Here is a 20,486-nt window from a genome sequence, read left to right on the forward strand (position 1 = left end):
ATTTTTGTGTATTTTTACTCCCTCATTGGCAGCTTGTAAAACTTATCCTGGAATTCAGAGGTCAAGCAGGATCGACTTTGGATTGACCTTCACCTCTGTTCCCACTTTGTGCAAACACAACTCGTGCCCAGGTGGGTGAACTCATCACCTCAGCTTTTCACTCCAGAGTATCCCCTCCTTATTTCCCTGTAGATGAACTCAGATCCACTCCTCACCTCCACTGGTCATCCAAGCGTCCATTCTGTTCCCACAGGCCCTGGTGGCCCCGGGGAGCTCCCTTGGCCTTTCTCCTGCCCCTCTGCAGCCCGAGGTCGCTACACAAACAGTTCTTGTGTCCCCTCTAAATGACCCCGGGTTTTCTGCTCAATGAATGGCATGACCCGTGCCCACTGCTCATGATTCACCCAACCAAAATCAAGAGCAAATGTTGCTTGGGCTTTAAGAACTTGAAATAACTCTGAAGCAAAAGAAATCACCTTTTTCTTCTGGTTTTATTTTTATTTTTTCATTTAAGATGCTGGACTTGCCTCTGTGGATGTGTGCTGAGCTCTCACTGCAGGGGACTGTCAGGCCTGAATGGCTGTGAGTTCGTGTTCTTCTCAGTAGGAATCAGAAATTAATCTTAGACCATAGAATTGTTTTCTGAAACCTTTCCCCTTTCCTCTTTGTGCCTTTGAATTTTTCAGCTGTTCCCTGTTGTCACTTCCCCTGCCTGACTTCTGTGCAGCTCCTAGCTGGGAAAAACTGGGAAAACTTAGGGGGTACAGAGGTGGAATTTTTGGCTGGATTTTTCTAACATTTCTAATTTTGCTGAACTTATTTCCCCAGTGAGAAGAGCACGAACTCACAGCCATGCAGGCCTGACAGTCACTGCGGGAAATCTGACACAGTATTAATAAGTAACCTTTCCTGAGAGCAGTCACCACCCCAGTCCTCCAGCCTTGTCAAATGTTTGCAATGAATGGAGCCAAGTTCTAATCCTTAATCTAAATTTATGTCAGCTTTTGTTAGAAAGATACCGGACAGTAAATCATACAAGAGAATTTAAAAATTGCACAAAGAATAACAGGCCCAGACCAAACCCAACACCCCCATCACCGCTCCACCCCAATTTTGGGAGAAACAGTGATACAGTTTATAAATACTCTCCTTCCACACTATTCAGTCCTTCACCGCACATCCCCAGAGAGGAGTCCCTCAGACCTTGCTCCCCTGAACACCAGGAGAGCTGGAGTTTCACCCAGATCCCACATTCCCATGGCAGTTAATCCCAGCAGGGAGGCAAAGAGGAACCCTGCATCCTCTGACATAGCCCGCAGCACGGGCAGCACCAGGAGCCCTCCAGGCTCAGACCTCTGGTGCTGAAGCCTCTGGGCTTTGGCTGATCAAACACCACAGCTCTTGGCAAAGATGCCAGGAGAGTCGTGATTCTTCCTGTCCTGAAAGAGAGGAGGAAAAGAAAATTAAGTCGACTGCAGAAGGATTCCAGCTCTCAACTTCTGCTCTGATTCCTCACTCTGGGGTTTTATCCATGACAAGTGACACCAATTCAGAGTGCCCTTTTCCAGCATTTTTATTCCTAACTATTTCAGACATTAAAAGGATGCTCATTTCTCTTATTGTATTCTTTGCTTAATTTTATTAGAGGCATTTTCATCCCAGACCCCACTTGTCAGTTCTTCAATCCTTTAGCACTGGACTTGGCACAAAGGGATACCCGTGGTGCTGCATCACAAGAAATCCCAAAGAGAAACCCCTTCCAAACCTGACGGAGAAAGCTTTCAAGGCACTCCAGAACACAGACAGCTTTTCCTGCCTTGTCAGGCCACACCAATTCTGTCCCATCCACCTGAACTGTGCAGGTGAGGAAAAGGCTTTCCTTGCTCCTCGGGAATCACTGTCTGAGACCACAGATGTCCATCCTGGGCAGCACCTGGAAACAACGTGGGAAAGGCAAAATGAGAGTGTTTTCTATCAGAAAATTACTACTACTAATAAAAATAACAATCAGAACTTCTGGACAAATTTAGTAACATCACTTTGATATGAGAAATACAGGCCATGCCCATCCTTGTAGCCCAGGTGAAAACAGGAAGGAGAACTAGAGGAAAAGCAGAGTCCCTTATTTGATCTCTGGACACAAACGGAGGCCTTTTCCCTGTGAAACCAAACTCACCCTTCCAGGGTTCCTGAGATCAGCTACGAGGAGGCTTTTGGCACTCCAAGAGCAGCTGGGTCACAGCTGGATGCGGCTTGGGTCTGGGAGACACCGTGCTCCTTCTGGAATTATAGCACGCAAATGCCTGCTCCTGGCCCCAGGCCCGGAGATAAAATCGGTGGGGTTTTTCCCTGTGCAACATTGTTCACCCCTCCCAGGTTCCTGAGATCTGCACAGAGGAGGCTTTGGGCACCCCAAAGGCAGCCAGGGTTACAGGTGGGGGCAGCTTGGGGCTGGAGAAATCCTCATCCATTTGGAATTTTATCAGGCAGAAACCTGGCTGGGTGCACAGGTCTCTGGACACGACCAGTGGCCCTTTCCCCTGTGAAACAAAACTCACCCTGCCAGGCTCCTGAGACCACTTAGGAGGAGGGGTTTGACTCTCCAAGAGCAGTCGCAACGAGAGATGCTCACACAGAAGGCCATGCAGAAGAGGAAACGAGCGCACCCGCAGCCCCCCAAGGCGCGCCCCAACGCCCCAGACCCGGCACTGCCAGCTCGGGCAGTCCCATAAAGCATCCCCCGCCTCCGCAGCGGCGGGACAGGCGGGGCCCGGGGTCCCGAGGAAACCGAGCGTGCCCGGAGGCGCGGCAGGACGGCAGCGCAGCGCCGCCTGGCGGCGGAGCAGGAGAGCAGCACCGGGCCCCATGGCAGTATCGGTACCCGTGCGCCCCCTGCTGTCCGCGGCGATGCAGCGCCCGATGCCGAGTTCCACGCCCGTGTCGCCGAGGGAGAGGGGCACCGCTGGCTGGGGCCTCCCCGCCGACACGGACAGAAGCCGAAGCAGAAGCCCCGGTGCCATTGGCGGCCCCTACCCAGCGGGCCGGGCTCCGCCGGGCCCGCGGCCCCGCGCGGTATCGGGTCGGCCCGCTCCCGTCTTCGTCGCACCCGGCCCTGCTCCTGGCATGAAGCGCGTCACCGCCCCGCGCCGTCCCGCCCCCCGCGCGTCATCGCGTGCGTTCGGCGGCCCGCCCCGGGGGCGGTGCCGGGGGCGCTACCCGGGGCGGTGCCGGGGCAGTGCCGGGGGCGGCACCGGGGGCGGTGCCGGGGCGGTGCCGGGGGCGTTCCCGGTCGCCGTGCCGGGGTAGCCCGGGGAGCGGTTCCGGGAGCGGTTCGGGGGGCGGTGCCGATTGCAGTCCCGGTCACTGTCCCCAGTCCCCGTCCCCAGTCCTGGTCCCGGTCCCAGTCCCCGGTTCCGGTCCCCGATCCTGGTCCCAGTCCCAGTTCCCCGTCCCGGAACCCGATCACGGTCCTGGTCCCAGTCCCCAATCCCGGTCCCGGTCCCTGTCTCCAGTCCCCGTCCCCGATCCCGGTTCCGGTCCCTGTCCCAGGTCCCCGTCCGCGATCCCGGTCCCTGTCCCATTTCCCCGTCCCGGTCCCCGATCCCAGTCCCGGTCCACGTCCCCGATCCCGATTTTTCCCCCCCTTTCACACTGATTTTTCCCCCGATTTATCAATGATTTTTTTCCCCATTTTTTCCCATTTCTCACTGATATTTTCCCCCATTTTTCAGGGATTTTTTTCCCCATTTCTCACTGATTTTTTTCCCCATTCTTCATGGAGTTTCCCCCCCGTTTTTCACTGATTTTTCCCCATTTCTCACTGACTTTTTCCCCATTTTCCCCCATTTCTCACTGATATTTTCCCCCATTTTTCATGGATTTTTTCCAGATTTATCCCCATTTCCCACTGATTTTTCCCCATTTTTCATGGACTTTTCCCCCCGTTTCTTACTTATGTTTTTCCCCGATTTCTCATTGATTCCCCCCCCCCCCCCCCCCCCATTTCGCACTGATTTTTTACCCATTTTTCCCCATTTCTCACTGATTTCTTTCGCCATTTTTCATGGAATTTCCCCACCCATTTCTAACGGATTTTTTCCCCACTTTTCCCCATTTCTCACTGATTTTTCCCCCCATTCTTCAGGGATTTTTTTCCCCATTTCTCACTGATTTTCCCCCCCATTCTTCATGATTTACAGGATACTCTATCGTGAATGGAAAGCAATTAAAGGAAGGGGGGAGGTTACCAGCCACCTGGTCAGCTCAGACAGCAGAGCTGCACACGCTTTTGAGAGCCTGTGAATTATAGCAGGACAAGACATTAAATATATTTACTGATTCTAAATATGCATATGCGGTAATACATGCATTTGGAAAACTATGGGGAAAAAAAGAGGTTTATTAAGCTGCAGAAGAAAGAAGAAAAAAATTGGTTTACAAGGGATGGCAAGCAGTGGATACCAAAAGCTCTAGCCTTACAATTGTTAAAACAACTTCATTAAAGGAGTCGTTCTGTGCCTTCTTTGGGGTGAGGAAAAAAGGCTGAGGGGGGCTCCGACGTGGTTTGGGGCACCCCAAGGTCCCTGGGAGAGGGAGCCGGGCTGCGCTGGAGGAGCAGGTGAGTCGGGCATGGCGGGGGGTCATGGTGGGTGCCAGAACATTGAGAGGGAGGGGTGGGTGTAGAATGCATGAAAAACAGAACCTTAAAAAATAGCTAAATATAGTCTAAAAGGAATGTTTTATTGGCTTGTGTTTGGATAGAGGTAGGGTTTTTTTATAGATACTGTAAATAGAAAAGATAAAGAATAAAAGTATAGAAGCAAATATAAGAAACCAATATATAAATATATTACATTACATTATATTATGTTATGAAAATAGAAATATATAAATATTCAGACTTTAAAAGGAATGTTTTATTGGTTTTTATTTGGTTAGAGGAGGGTTTTTTGAAAATAATATAGGCAAAAATATACAAATATGCAAAAATAGATACTGACATAAAATTATTATAACTATATATGCATATATATATGTAAGTATAAATCTATAGAAATAAATATAAATATAAAATACATGTATGTAGTATGTAATAGAAATAATTTATCGATTTTAATATGTTATATTAAATAGTATGTTATAATAGAATGTAAATAGCATCTAGTATATTAATATACTAGTAAAAACTACATTAAATAGTATATAAATATAGAATACACAATATAGACATATAAATCTACAGATATAAATATGAAAACTAAATAGAAAAATATATTCAAATATAATTTAAAATAATCGAGTTTTTTGTTTCTATTTGGTTAGAGGCAGAGCTTTTAAAGAAATAATATTAAAAACTATGAACCTCCAAATATAGATGGATATAGATAAAATAGAAATACCATTAGTAATATAAATCTATGTATATAATGAATAATAAAATAATATTGTATATATGATAAATAGAATAGCAATTAAATTGAATATATGCAATATGTCTAGATTATGACTAGAAATTAAATATTAAAAAATAGATTATTTCTATATATAAAAGGTTTTTTTTTTCATTTGGTCAGAGGCAGGGCATTTTTAGTTTGGGTCGGGGTTTTTTTGGGGCGTTCATTGAGAGGATTTTATGACGGGTGGGGACTCTGGTGCTTGGAACTCTCTCCCTACTCTGGCTGTCCCTGACAGGGCGGCAGTGCCGGGCTGAGTTGGGCGGCAGTGCTGCCGCCGTGTGGACACAGGCGGGTACTGCACCGTGCCCCTCTCAGGATGGCGGAAGGGCCCGCGGGCCGGGACCCAGCCGTGCGGCAGCGCTCAAGATGGCGGCCTCTCTAGGACCCCGGCGGATAGGCGTCTACATAAAACGCCTGTCCGCGCTCGCCGGCGCCCTCACGCCCGCGGCACCGCGGACCGCGCGGCCGTTGTCGGCACGCTCTGACACGTCCGGGAAAATTGGCGGCGAGCGGATCGGCGTCGGCGATGTAATCAGGCATCTTATGCCTACACACCGGGGTCCTGATTTTTTCCCGCCCTTTCTGCCGCCATTTTTGGCAGGTCAGCCGGGGTGCCGCCCGAGCCGCCATTTTGAGAGTGCGGACACACTCAAGATGGCGGCCTCTCTAGGACCCCGGCGGATAGGCGTTTACATAAAACGCCTGCCCGCGCCCGCCGGCGCCCTCACGCCCGCGGCACCGGGGACCGCGCGGGCCGTTGTCGGCACGCTCTGAAACATCCGGGAAAATTGGCGGCGAGCGGATCGGCGTCGGCGATGTAATCAGGCATCTTATGCCTACACACCGGGGTCCTGATTTTTTCCCGCCCTTTCTGCCGCCATTTTTGGCAGGTCAGCCGGAGTGCCGCCCGAGGCGCCATTTTGAGAGTCCCGACACGCTCAAGATGGCGGCCTCTCTAGGACCCCGGCGGATAGGCGTTTACATAAAACGCCTGCCCGCGTTCGCCGGCATAAAAATAAATATGCATAAATATAAACATAGACATAAACATGCACAAACGTTAACCTGCATAGATAGAAACATAAACATAAACATAAACATAAACATAAACATAAACATGCAAAACAATAATAATAAATAGAAATAGAAATAGAAATAGAAATACAAACATTAATAAAATCAGTGAGAAAGGGGGTAAAATCAGTGAGAAATGGGGGGGGGAAACCATGAAAAATGATGGAAAAATCAGAGAGAAATGGGGGAAAAATCGGTGAGGAATGGGGAAAAAGATCAACGAAAAATTGGGAAAAATCAGTCAGAAGTGGGGGATAAAAATCAGTGAGAAATGGGGGGAAAAGTCGGTGAGAAATGGGGAAAAAATCAGTGATTAATGGGCGGGAAAATGCATGAAAAATGGGGGGAATAATTCAGAGAGAAATGGGGGCAAATATCAGTGAGAAATGGGGGGGAAAATCAGGAAATATCCATGAAAATTGGGGGAAACATCCATGAAAAATGGCGGAAAAAATCAATGAAAAATGGCGGAAAAAATCAGTGAGAAATGGGGAAAAATGGGGAAAAAGGAGTGATAAATGGGGGAAAAAATCAGTGAGAAATGGGGAAAAATGGGGAAAAAATCCACGAAAAATGGGTGGAAAAATCCATGAAAAATCAACGGAAAAATCAGTGAGAAATGGGGAAAACATCATGGTGAAATGGGGCAAAAATCAGAGAGAAATGGGGAAAAATCATTGAAAAATGGGGGATAAAAATCAGTGAGAAATGGGGGGAAAATGGGGAAAAACATCAGTGAGAAATGGGGGAAAAAAAATCTTTGATAAATTGGGGCAAAAATCATTGAGAAATGGGGAAAATAATCAGTGAGAAATGGGGAAAATTTGGGAAAAATCCAGGAAAATTGCGGGAAAAAATGCTTGAAAAATTGGGGAAAAAATCCGAGAGAAAATCCCCGGGAATCCCCGGGAAAATCCCCCCGGAATCCCCGAGAAAATCCCCCGGAATTCCCCGGGAAAATCCCCCCGGAATCCCCTGGAAAATCCCCCTGAATTCCCCGAGAAACTCATCCCGGAATCCCCGTGATAATCCGTCCGCTATCCCCGAGAAAATCCCCCAGGAATCCCCCAGAAAATCTCCCCGAAATCCCCGGGATAATCTCCCCGGAATCCCCGAGAAAATCCGCCCCGAATCCCCTGGAAGATTCCCCCGGAATCCCCGAGAAAATCCCTCGGAATTCCCCGGGAAAATCAACCCGGAATCCCCGAGAAAATCCCCCGGAATCCCCGGGAAAATCCCCCAGGAAAATCCCCGGGATAATCACCCCGGAATCCCCTGGAAAATCCCCTAGGAATCCCCGGGAAAATCCCCCCGGAATCCCCCAGAAAATCCCCCCGGAATACTCTGCAATATCCCCCCGGAATCCCCTGGATAATCCCCCCGGAATCCCCTGGATAATCCCCCCGGAATCCCCGATAAAATCCCCCTGGAATCTCCAGGAAAATGCCCCGGGAATACGTGAGAAAATCTTCCCGGAATCCCCGAGAAAATCCCCCCGGAATCCCGTGGAAAATCCCCCCTGAATCCCCGAGAAAATCCCCCCGGAATCCCCGAGAAAATCCCCCCGGATTCCCCTGAAAATCCCTCGGAATTCCCCGGGAAAATCCTCCCGGAATCCAAGAGAAAATCCTCCCGGAATCCACGAGAAAATCCGCCCGGAATCCCCGGGAAAATCCTCCAGAAATCCCCGAGAAAATCCCCCGGAGTCCCCGGGAAAATCAACCCGGAATCGCCGGGAAAATCCCCCCAGAATCCCCGAGAAAATCCCCCGGAATTCCCCTAGAAAATCCCCCCGGACTCCCCGAGAAATTTCCCCCGGAATCCGCGAGAAAATCCCCCCGGAATCCACGCGAAAATCCCCCAGAAATCCCTGTGAAAGCCCCCCCGGAATCCCCAAGAAAATCTCCCCGGAATCCCCGAGAAAATTCGCCCGTAATACTCGGGAAAATATGCCCGGAATCCCCTGGAAAAACCCCCCGGAATCCCCTGGATAATCCCCCCGGAATCCCCGATAAAATCCCCCTGGAATCTCCAGGAAAATGCCCCGGGAATACGCGAGAAATTCCCCCCGGAATCCCCTGGAAAATCCCCCCGGACTCCCCGAGAAAATCCCCCCGGAATCCCCGAGAAAATCCCCTAGAATTCCCCGGGATAATCCCCCCGGAATCCCCGAGAAAATCCCCCCGCAATCGCCGAGAAAATCCCCCCGGAATCGCTGGAATAATCCCCTGGAATTCCCCGGGAAAATCATCCCGGAATCCCCGAGAATATCCCCCCGGTATCGCCGAGAAAACCCCCCCGGAATTCCTCGTAAAATCCCCCCGGAATCCCCGGGAAAATCCCTCCGGACTCCCCGAAAAAATCCCCCGGAATCCCCGAGAAAATCCCCCGGAATTTCCCGGGAAAATCACCCCGGAATCCCCGAGAAAATTCTCCCGAAATACTCGGCAAAATCCCCCAGGAATCCACGGAAAATTCCCCGGAATCCAGGAGAAAATACCCCGGAATCCCCATGAAAATCCCCCCGGAATCTCCGAGAAAATCCCCCGGAATCCCCGCGAATATCCCCCCGGAATCCCCGGGAAAATCCCCATGAATTCCCCGGGAAAATAATCTCGGAATCCCCGAGAAAATCTCCCCGGAATCACCGAGATAATGGCCCCGGAATACCCGAGAACATCCCCCGGAATTGCCCGAGAAAATCATCCCGTAATCCCCGAGGAAATCCCCCCGGAACACTCGGGAAAATCCCCCCGGAATTCCTCGTAAAATCACCCCGGATACCCCGGGAAAATCCCTCCGGACTCCCCGAAAAATTCCCCCCGGAATACTCGGGAAAATCCCCCCGGAATCCCCGAGAAAATCCACCCGGAATCCCCTGGAAAATCCACCGGGAATTCCCCGGGAAATTCCTCGCTGAAACCCCTGGAAAATCCCCCCGGAATCCCGGAGAAAATCCCCCCGGAATTCCCCGGGAATATCCCCTCGGAATCCCCGGGAAAATCCCCCCGGACTCCCCGAAAAAATCCCCCCGGAATACTCGGGAAAATCCCCCCGGAATACTCGGGAAAATCCTCCCGGAATTCCCGAGAAAATCCCCCGGAATTCCCGAGAAAATCCCCCGGAATTCCCTGAGAAAATCGCCCCGGAATCCCAGTGAAAATCCCCCCGGAATCCCCGTGAAAATCCCCCGGAATCCCCGGGAAAATCCCCCAGGAATCCCCTGGAAAATCCCCCAGGTATCCCCGATAAAATCCCCCTGGAATCCCCTGGAAAATCCCCCTGGAATCGCGGGGAAAAAGCCCCCCGCATTTCCCGGGAAAAATCCCCCCGGAATCCCCGATAAAATCTCCCCGGAATCCCTGAGAAAATCCCCCCGGAATCCGCGAGAAAATATGCCCAGAATCCCCGATAAAATCCCCCCGGAATCCCCGGGAATATCCCCCAGGAATCCCCGATAAAATCCCCCCGGAATCCCCCAGAAATTCCCCCCGGAATCCCCGACAAAATCCCCCCGGAATTCCCGACAAAATCCTCCCGGAATCCCCGGAAAATCCCCCCGGAATCCCCGGAAAATCCCCGCGGAATTCCGGTCCATTTCTGTAGGAGAATAGTTTGTAAGGATAGTGCAGAAGGCACTAGTTGCCAACGAGTTACAGCTGTACTGATTAGCAAGGAGTGGAAACAGCCTTGCCTGCCCAGTGAGGCTGGTTGTTATAAAAGCGTGGGTCAGCTGGCTGCCAGTTTCACTAAGCACAGCTCCAGCTGGAGGTGCAGAGCCTGCTGCAGTGTGGGCTGGAGCCTGCTGGCTGTGCTGCGAGGAGGAAGGGACACGTGGCCGTGCAAGGGATGGACAAGGTGAGAGGATGCTGTGTGTGGGACAGACAGGCTCAGGTGGCTGGGGAAGGGACAGGCTGGGGTTTAGCCAGTCGTACAGAGGAGAGGAGGAGTCGGGGCTGTGTGGAGCTGCCTGTGAGAAAAGGAGTCAGAGTTGCCTCAAAGAAATCTGTGGAGAGAAGGCATGAAAAGTGTGTAATGAAAGACTAATGTTGGTGCCTGTCATGTCTGTCTTGATATAATTGCTACACGTTTTCTCTGAATGCTTGAATTTAGACATAAAATGAAAACTTTCTTGTAAGAAAGGAATGCATTTCTCACCAAAGTGGTGTAGGGGTGGGGGATCACAACTCACAGATGGCCTGGAAGCGGAACGGCCACAGGGGTTACTGTAACTGGGCCTCCAGTACCAAAGCCCCAGTGGGTTTAAAGGCTAGAGCTGGGCTGGGATTAGCACGGGCTATGCAGCTGGGCTCATGCACAGGTCTGTCAGCACTCCTACCCGAGGACAGTCCCTCACCTAGGGAGAGGTTCTAGGCCTGGAGATGAGGCTGAGTTTGGGAAGGGTGATGAGGACATGGTTAGGGAGGGATGTAAATGCATATCAAAAGACTTAATTTTGAGGGGTGGCAAGCATTAGCTATAAACCAGTCAGTATTTACAGCTAAAGGCTGGAGGTGGGGGCTGTCTGAGGAGGACAGGACTGTTTAAGGCTGAAGTTGGAAGAGAAACCTTGGTGAAGCTTTTGCGTTAGAAACGGCCTCACCTGCCAAATCAGATTTTTGTCTTCAGGATTGCATGAGTGAGGATGCCACAGCCAAGGAAAAGGTTCAGGTTTGGGAGGCAAAGGCGAGTTAGGCAGGGCTGCAGGGCTGGGGCTTGGCTGTTTCCATACTGCTCAGGGCAGCAAAGGGTAGCTGGCTCACTGGGCCTTGGATCTAGAACTCTTTCTGGAACAAGGTGGAGAGCTGAGGTTCATGCAAGGAAGGGGCCAGGAATTCTTTGTCTGACTGGAAAATGCCAGAGGGGCAGTGTGTGACTCGGATAGGATGATATGTTCGTCTGGCGAGAGTCACAAAAGAATATTTTGTTTTACTGATAACTGGGCAGCTCAGAAGTTACTACTTGACTTAGTTGCTGCTCCCATCTGTTGCACACATAAACAGAGCAAAGCAGACGAATTCTCTCGGAGCCTGAGGTCTTTGACTGGCCCTCCAAAAATGCTGCCCGCTAAAAAACAGACGTGGGGGAGGAAAGTTGTCAGATACAATAGAGCAAGAAAAGGACACGGGCTTCAAAGTGCCCTCCAGCAGACCATGGAAGTGACGTGTCTGGAAGTGAAACCAGCAGTCTGCTTCCCCAGCCTCCTGGAAGCCTCTAACAGCTACACAGGCAGTGAGGGGAGAGAACAATTCAACCTAAAAATAATTTTCAGTAGCGTTCTGCACTGCTGTTAAAAATACTGCAACCAGGGAATGTGGTGTGGTGATAACTATTAGGCCTGTAAGTCTGGTAACTGGGGCTTTTAGCTCAAACATCTCGGTATGGCTACTTTGAGCCTTGTAAAAGCTGCGTTAAGTCCAATTTCTTGGGTAGTTCTACTAGCTCTAGCCTTGCTTTTCATCCCCTCAGTAACAAAGCAACTCCCTCTCGAGAATGTTATTTACTTTCCATATGATGTGCCTACCAATTTCTGGAATTGCAAATGTCTTTGGATACATGCGTAAATTTAAGTTTCAAGAAAGCTGTCAAGCTAAAACAAAGGCTTGCCATAATGCAGAAGAAAATGTTTTATGGAAGAACTGAGAAGTCCCTACCTGGGCATAGAATTTGCTATACGAAGGTGTGTTCCAAACGGATCTGCCATCTAAACAAGCAGAAAAATAGTTGGAATGTAGTGAGTTCAATTTAACTATTGCTAGAAATAGGAATTATTAGCAGAGCTTGGAGCATGATATCACTAGCAGCAGTAAGACGCTTTTAGCTTGCTTCTCATCAATTACTTGTAAAAAGCATTTGTACCTAGTGTGTAGCAATTAATATTTCCCCATTTTCTTCCCCCCCGCCCCCCAGTCTCAGGTACTCCTTTTATTTTACCCTTTTCTGTCTTGTAACATCACCTTCCTTTATTTTATTCTATCTTCTGTTCTCAGAACATCGCAGCATCCTCTGTCAATGTGAAAGCATTTGTTCATCCTGTCTTGGAATGGCTGTCAATGTTGCCCTCTTCTGGATCACTTTTTTTTTTTTTTTTTTTTTTTTTTTTTAACAATATGTTGCTAAATGTCAGGAAAATTAATCCACAAACACCAGCGGTTTATGTCCAAAAAGGAAACGGAGGAGTCCTTTTTGCTTTATTCGAATAAAGGGAGAGGCCATGGGACATTCCCCTGGGATCTCTCAAATTTTTGGAGGACGCAGCCTCCTTTTTATCCTATTTTCCCGGCCGCATTTCCCTCTCTCTTTTCCCATTGGCTGAGGTACTTGAGAGGCACAGACTTCCCGGAACGCCTGATACCTGAAATTCCCCTCTAATGTATAACCCTCCCTTTTAATTTTTAATTCTTCTAGAATTCATAGTTTCCCCCCGTTGCTTCTTTCATCTTTCGATATCCAATTTCATTTATCAGCAGCCCTGCAGTTTGTTTGTAAAGGCAACTATCTCTTTCCATTCATCAATCAGTGGAATCCATCCCATTGTTTCTTTTATCTCTCAGTGCTAGCCTTATCTACAGGCTGATCCACAGCTCATTTGTAAAGACAAATTCAACATTCCTCTCAGCTAATAAATGAGAAGTTAGCTGAAAAAAGTAAAAACTGGATTTTTTTTCTGGTGTGTGTCGGACAATACAGTGGAGAGAATTTGCGGGAGGATGATCGAGGATATCCTATTATAATATCGTTCTCGGACATTTTACTATTTTAGATCATCAGTTGTATTCTGAAAGAAATCTATTTTAATGATATGTGTACGTTTGCACGAAGTTATAGTTAAATATAGCTTGCGGCTGGGCTCTTTAATGAATAGGGGTATTTTTGGTTTTAATTCAATATTTTATGCTTGTGGTGTGTAGTGTGCTGTTTTATTTTTTAATGTTATTTACTACGTGCGCTTTTGTTTTTGAGTGAAGGTAACTTTCTGGATGGCTTTGTATTTGAGGCAGAATGAATTGAAGTAGGTTTTTAAAACTGATTTTTCATATGTACGATGGGGAGTTTAGTAGGGGCAGCTCTGATGGTGGGGGCTTGGTTGTTAATTTTATCAGACGGCTTTTGTTAGATACAGCTTTTAATTCTGGAAAGTTTTTTTTCTAATGTCGTGCTTTGAAGGTGGTTTTCGAGGATGTATGGTATAGCTTTATTTTGTTTGTAGATGGTGTATGATAAGGGCTATGGTCTATTTATCTAATGCCATGTTTTCTCATTCAGGTGTTGATAAGGGAGTTCTTGAATGGCGTTTTGTGTTGTTTTTGTTTTTGGTGGGGCGTTGTTTTTAAAGGATACCTTGATAAGGTTTGCCGATGGCGTTCTAGGCTGTAGCATAAGGCATAGGGTAGTTTTTGAATTATTTTGTGGTGGCTTTGATTCTTGCCAGTATGTAGTGTTTGTTTGAGGTAATGCTGTGTAGCTAATTTCTGTTTTCTTATTAATATTAGAATTGGAGTGTTGTAGTATATGGGCTGTTATTATATCCTAGGGGTTCTATTTATTTGGTTTGATTGTTTTCTAGTTATGGATAATTTTTCTCAAAAAACCATTTTCAGAATTTCAGGCGTGACACAAAAGAACACTCAGATTGCTGGAAGGGAAACGTGTGCCCAGATTGTCTCGAAGCAGTGCTGCTGTCGGTTCTCGTTCAGTTGTGTCTTCTGAAAATGAGACTGTTGTATTCATTGCGCTGTGCTAAACACTTGTCATTCTCCCAATGCCAGGAAACAGATGAAGCTTGAAGAAAGAGGAAGGAATTTGGAAGCGTACAAACAAGCTGAGAAGAGGTTCAGAGATCAGGGTGCTCACTGGCAGCAGGGGCTGGGGTTAGGGCTGAGCAGGAGCAAAGCCGGAGCACATCAACCTCACCTCGTGTTTTCTCGGGGGCTTTATGGCCCTGGCAAGAGAGAGATGTTCACTGACGAGTCCCAGGCCGAGCCGTGAGCACAGCATGTTGTGTTGGAGCTGGGGGTTTTTTTTGAGACGTTCAGCAGCCACACTCTCTAGTCAAGAGTCCTGAGGTTTGTTGCTGCTCCACTTTCATCCTCATATCCAGCTTCCAGCCCTTTTCTTCTCTCTGTCCAGTGTGTCTTTTGTGTTCCTTTCTTGTCCTGTGTGCTCCCCATCCCATTCCCGTTCCCTACGGAGGGGGAGGGTGTGGAGACTGGGGGCTCCGACGTGGTTTGGGGCACCCCAAGGTCCCTGGGAAAGGGAGCCGGGCTGCGCTGGAGGAGCAGGTGAGTCGGGCATGGGGGGGGGGGGGGGGGGGGGGTCGGGTCATGCTGGGTGCCAGAACATTGAGAGGGAGGGGTGGGTGCAGAATGCATGAAAAACAGAACCATAAAAAATAGCTAAATATAGTCTAAAAGGAATGTTTAAATGCTTTTTATTTGGGTAGAGGCACGGTTTTTATAGCTAATATAAAAATAAAATATAAAGAATAGAACTAGATTGGTATACATGTAAAATATAATGAAATCTAAGTAGCAAATATCTATGAAAAATCTAGTGTATAACAGAAATAATGCAAATATAAGAATATGTATAAATATAAAATAGAGCTATGAGAATGGGAATAAGAATGGGGTAAAACATCAGTGAGAAATGGAAAAAAACCACATGAAAAATGGTGGGAAAATCAGTGAGAAATGGAGAAAAATCAGTGAAAAACGGGGGGGGAATCTTTGAAAAATGGGGAAAAAAATCCGTGAGAAATGGGGGAAAAAAATCCATGAAAAATGGGGGAATAAATCAGTGAGAAACGGGGAAAAGTGGGGGAAAAAATAATTGAGAAATGGGGAAAAAATCAGTGAGAAATGGGGGAAAAAATCCGTGACGAATGGCGGGAAAAGTCATTAAGAAATGGGGGAAAAATCAGTGAGAAACAGGGAAAAAAATCAATGAGAAATGGGGGAAAATTTGGGACAAAATCAGCGAGAAATGGGGGAAAAATCAGTGGTAAATGGGGGAAAAGTCGATGAAAAATGGGGAATATTCAGTGAGAAATGGGGGGGGGGGGGGAAAATCAGTGAGAAATGGGGAAAAAATCCATGGAAAACAGGCAAACAATCCATGGGCAATGGCGGGAACAGAGCGAGCTGTTGTTGCTCGTGCTGTGGTGGCCGATGCTGTGGGGAAAAAATAAGTGAAAAATGGGGGCAATAATCAGTGATAAATGGGGAGAAAATCAGTGATTAATGGGCGGAAAAATGCATGAAAAATGGAAGGAAAAATTCAGAGAGAAATGGGGGCAAATATCAGTGATAAATGGGGAAAAAAAATCAGTGATTAATGGGGGGAAAAATGCATGGAAAATGGGGGGAAAATTCAGAGAGAAATGGGGGCAAAAATCAGTGAGCAATGGGGGGGAAAATCGGGAAATATCCATGGAAAAATGGGGGGAAAAAATCAGTGAGAAATGGGGGAAAAAATCAGTGAGAAATGGGGAAACATCATGGTGAAATGGGGAAAAAAAATCTTTGATAAATTGGGGAAACAAATCATTGAGAAATGGGGGAAAAAAATCAGTGAGAAATGGGGAAAATATGGGAAAAAATCCAGGAAAATTGCGGGAAAAAATGCATGAAAAATTGGGGAAAAATCAGTAAGAAATGGGGGAAAAAATCCATGAAAAATGGCGGGAAAAATCAGATCGGCGATCGATAGCTAATGCGTGCCTATGGATTAGATCGGCGATCGATTGATCACGACTACCGATCGATTATATCGGCGTTCGATTGCTAATGCCTGCCGATCGATTAGCCCGGCGATCGATTGATCGCGCCTGCCGATCGATTAGATCGGCGATCGATTGCTAATGCCTGCCGATCGATTAGATCGGCGATCGATTGATCGCGCCTGCCGATCGATTAGATCGGCGATCGATTGCTAATGCCTGCCGATCGATTAGATCGGCGATCGATTGATCGCGCCTGCCGATCGATTAGATCGGCGATCGATTGCTAATGCCTGCCGATCGATTAGATCGGCGATCGATTGATCGCGCCTGCCGATCGATTAGATCGGCGATCGATTGCTAATGCCTGCCGATCGATTAGATCGGCGATCGATTGATCGCGCCTGCCGATCGATTAGATCGGCGATCGATTGCTAATGCCTGCCGATCGATTAGATCGGCGATCGATTGATCGCGCCTGCCGATCGATTAGATCGGCGATCGATTGCTAATGCCTGCCGATCGATTAGATCGGCGATCGATTGATCGCGCCTGCCGATCGATTAGATCGGCGATCGATTGATCGCGCCTGCCGATCGATTGCTAATGCACACTATTTGCACACTCCTTGCACACCCTTTGCACTCATACAGAGGCAGGAGGTTTGTCAGTTCTGGTCGGGGTTTTTTGGGGCGTTCATTCCGGGGGATTTCCTCAAGGATTGGGACACTCCTTGATTCCATCCCTTGCCTGTCTCCCAAGCGCCACCCTGTGGGCAGAGCGCGGTACTGCGCGCCTGCCTCTCCCAAGATGGCGGCTCGGGTGTCGCTCCCCGACCTTCTAACTCTGGCTGCAAAAGGAGGGGGGCACAGCAAGGAGCCCGCTCGCTCTAGTGGGATGCCTGCGCACGACGCCGACACCGATCCCACGGGTGCGATTTTCGGCGGCGTTTCCAATCGTGCGGACATCTCCTTCAGCCCGCTTCGGCCCGGGGGAGAGGGGCGGGGCCGCCAGCGATGGTCCCGGCGCAGCCCGGGCAGGCTCGGGGCGGAGCCGGGGCTTGGCGAGGCGGGGCACGGAGGTCCCGGGGACGGGACCGGGCGGGGCCGGGGCGGTGCTTTAGGGGCGGTCCCCAGTGGTCCCGGGCGGCACCGGGGGCGGGGCCGGGTGATCCCGGAGCGGTACCGAGCTGTGCTGGGGACGGTGCTGCAGGGGCGGTGCCGGGCCCGCCTCAGGGTGATTGAATGCCCAGAAATCGCCTCCTCTGCCCCGTGCTCACACTGAGCTGCGGGCTGCAGCGTGCTGTCGGAGCTCCGCACACAGCACGGATTTGGCTTCCCCTCCTCTCAAACCCTCTCCCCCTTCTTCCTCCTCCTCATCTTCCTCTTTGTCCTCTGTCACTGCTGAGGCTCTGGAAAGAACTGAAATTCTGCAGGGAGAGATGTCCTCTCGTGGCCCCAGGGACTGCCTCGGCACGGGCCACGAGCGCCTCCGGCCCCTGCCTTCTCCTGCTTGAAAAGATCACCTGGAGCCCGAGCTCGGGGGGGTGAAATCAGCTGAAATCCAGGTAACTCTGTCAAGTGCCCCCCAGGGACATCGGCGGGGCTGGGGGATGAGGGTTTGAAACAGCAAATTCTTTGGAATATACACCTGTCCCTGTGCCGATGCTGCTGAGCTTCCTGCCACAGTATATCCCCACTCCATGAGGCGCTGTGAGGTTATGGCAGTGGGAATTGAGCAGGGAATTCGGGGCTATGGGCATAATTCACGGGAGCTCGCAAAGCTGACAGCCAACCCCAAATCGGGGCACAGCACAGAGAACAATCTGTGTGCTGCCCTGTCAGCTCAAGCTCCTGGGCTGGGAAGTATTGGGAGTTAAATGTATGGAATTACACAAATCACAGCAACTGGCATCACCCAGAGGGACAATCCAAGGCCCAAACAATTCCTCCACAGTCCACTCTGGGAAAAACACCCTGTGCCTGCCAGGAGCTCTGACCCTGCTTTTCCTACCAGCTCCTGAGCAGTGTCAGGGCCACCACGACGCCTTTAAAATCCAGATAAACCCCAAATCCTACACAGTGATTAATCCAAAGAAAGTACTGAATTGTTGTCATTAAAAGCTCAAAACTCATTAAGAATTCTATGACAACAGTGTAATGGACTCCCAGGAACCTCATGAATGCTCTCAGTTTCATTTTTGTGTATTTTTACTCCCTCATTTGGCAGCTTGTAAAACTTATCCTGGAATTCAGAGGTCAAGCAGGATCGACTTTGGATTGACCTTCACCTCTGTTCCCACTTTGTGCAAACACAACTGGTGCCCAGGTGGGTGAACTCATCACCTCAGCTTTTCATTCCAGAGTATCCCCTCCTTATTTCCCTGTAGATGAACTCAGATCCACTCCTCACCTCCACTGGTCATCCAAGCGTTCATTCTGTTCCCCACAGGCCCTGGTGGCCCCGGGGAGCTCCCTTGGCCTTTCTCCTGCCCCTCTGCAGCCCGAGGTCGCTACACAAACAGTTCTTGTGTCCCCTCTAAATGACCCCGGGTTTTCTGCTCAATGAATGGCATGACCCGTGCCCACTGCTCATGATTCACCCAACCAAAATCAAGAGCAAATGTTGCTTGGGCTTTAAGAACTTGAAATAACTCTGAAGCAAAAGAAATCACCTTTTTCTTCTGGTTTTTATTTTTATTTTTTCATTTAAGATGCTGGACTTGCCTCTGTGGATGTGTGCTGAGCTCTCACTGCAGGGGACTGTCAGGCCTGAATGGCTGTGAGTTCGTGTTCTTCTCAGTAGGGAATCAGAAATTATTCTTAGACCATAGAATTGTTTTCTGAAACCTTTCCCCTTTCCTCTTTGTGCCTTTGAATTTTTCAGCTGTTCCCTGTTGTCACTTCCCCTGCCTGACTTCTGTGCAGCTCCTAGCTGGGAAAAACTGGGAAAACTTAGGGGGTACAGAGGTGGAATTTTTGGCTGGATTTTTCTAACATTTCTAATTTTGCTGAACTTATTTCCCCAGTGAGAAGAGCACGAACTCACAGCCATGCAGGCCTGACAGTCACTGCGGGAAATCTGACACAGTATTAATAAGTAACCTTTCCTGAGAGCAGTCACCACCCCAGTCCTCCAGCCTTGTCAAATGTTTGCAATGAATGGAGCCAAGTTCTAATCCTTAATCTAAATTTATGTCAGCTTTTGTTAGAAAGATACCGGACAGTAAATCATACAAGAGAATTTAAAAATTGCACAAAGAATAACCGGCCCAGACCAAACCCAACCACCCCCATCACCGCTCCACCCCAATTTTGGGAGAAACAGTGATACAGTTTATAAATACTCTCCTTCCACACTATTCAGTCCTTCACCGCACATCCCCAGAGAGGAGTCCCTCAGACCTTGCTCCCCTGAACACCAGGAGAGCTGGAGTTTCACCCAGATCCCACATTCCCATGGCAGTTAATCCCAGCAGGGAGGCAAAGAGGAACCCTGCATCCTCTGACATAGCCCGCAGCACGGGCAGCACCAGGAGCCCTCCAGGCTCAGACCTCTGGTGCTGAAGCCTCTGGGCTTTGGCTGATCAAACACCACAGCTCTTGGCAAAGATGGCAGGAGAGTCGTGATTCTTCCTGTCCTGAAAGAGAGGAGGAAAAGAAAATTAAGTCGACTGCAGAAGGATTCCAGCTCTCAACTTCTGCTCTGATTCCTCACTCTGGGGTTTTATCCATGACAAGTGACACCAATTCAGAGTGCCCTTTTCCAGCATTTTTATTCCTAACTATTTCAGACATTAAAAGGATGCTCATTTCTCTTATTGTATTCTTTGCTTAATTTTATTAGAGGCATTTTCATCCCAGACCCCACTTGTCAGTTCTTCAATCCTTTAGCACTGGACTTGGCACAAAGGGATACCCGTGGTGCTGCATCACAAGAAATCCCAAAGAGAAACCCCTTCCAAACCTGACGGAGAAAGCTTTCAAGGCACTCCAGAACACAGACAGCTTTTCCTGCCTTGTCAGGCCACACCAATTCTGTCCCATCCACCTGAACTGTGCAGGTGAGGAAAAGGCTTTCCTTGCTCCTCGGGAATCACTGTCTGAGACCACAGATGTCCATCCTGGGCAGCACCTGGAAACAACGTGGAAAGGCAAAATGAGAGTGTTTTCTATCAGAAAATTACTACTACTAATAAAAATAACAATCAGAACTTCTGGACAAATTTAGTAACA

At 48.8% G+C, this 20,486-nt stretch overlaps 3 long non-coding RNA genes across 4 annotated transcripts; 1 reads left to right on the forward strand and 2 right to left on the reverse strand.

Annotated features, from left to right (window-relative positions):
- Positions 1–472: 472 nt before the first annotated feature.
- LOC148217727 (uncharacterized) lies at positions 473–1,933 on the reverse strand. Its single transcript, XR_015800804.1, has 2 exons — positions 1,766–1,933; positions 473–1,439 (listed from the first exon to the last, which is right to left on the reverse strand). It is a non-coding gene; the product is annotated as an uncharacterized LOC148217727 (long non-coding RNA).
- Positions 1,934–17,385: 15,452 nt separating this feature from the next.
- Positions 17,386–20,476, forward strand: LOC148217728 (uncharacterized). 2 transcript variants are annotated; one of them, XR_015800807.1, is made up of 3 exons: positions 17,386–17,818; positions 18,481–18,579; positions 20,098–20,476. It is a non-coding gene; the product is annotated as an uncharacterized LOC148217728 (long non-coding RNA). The 2 variants fall into 2 exon arrangements; XR_015800806.1 differs by lacking the exon at positions 17,386–17,818 and having other exon boundaries at positions 17,835–18,579.
- On the reverse strand, positions 18,922–20,385 carry LOC148217729 (uncharacterized). The gene is made up of 2 exons (XR_015800805.1): positions 20,218–20,385; positions 18,922–19,891 (listed from the first exon to the last, which is right to left on the reverse strand). It is a non-coding gene; the product is annotated as an uncharacterized LOC148217729 (long non-coding RNA).
- Positions 20,477–20,486: the final 10 nt, after the last annotated feature.

This window comes from Sturnus vulgaris, unplaced genomic scaffold (genome assembly GCF_052056855.1).
Source record: "Sturnus vulgaris isolate bStuVul1 unplaced genomic scaffold, bStuVul1.hap1 Scaffold_320, whole genome shotgun sequence".
Taxonomy (NCBI): domain Eukaryota; kingdom Metazoa; phylum Chordata; class Aves; order Passeriformes; family Sturnidae; genus Sturnus; species Sturnus vulgaris.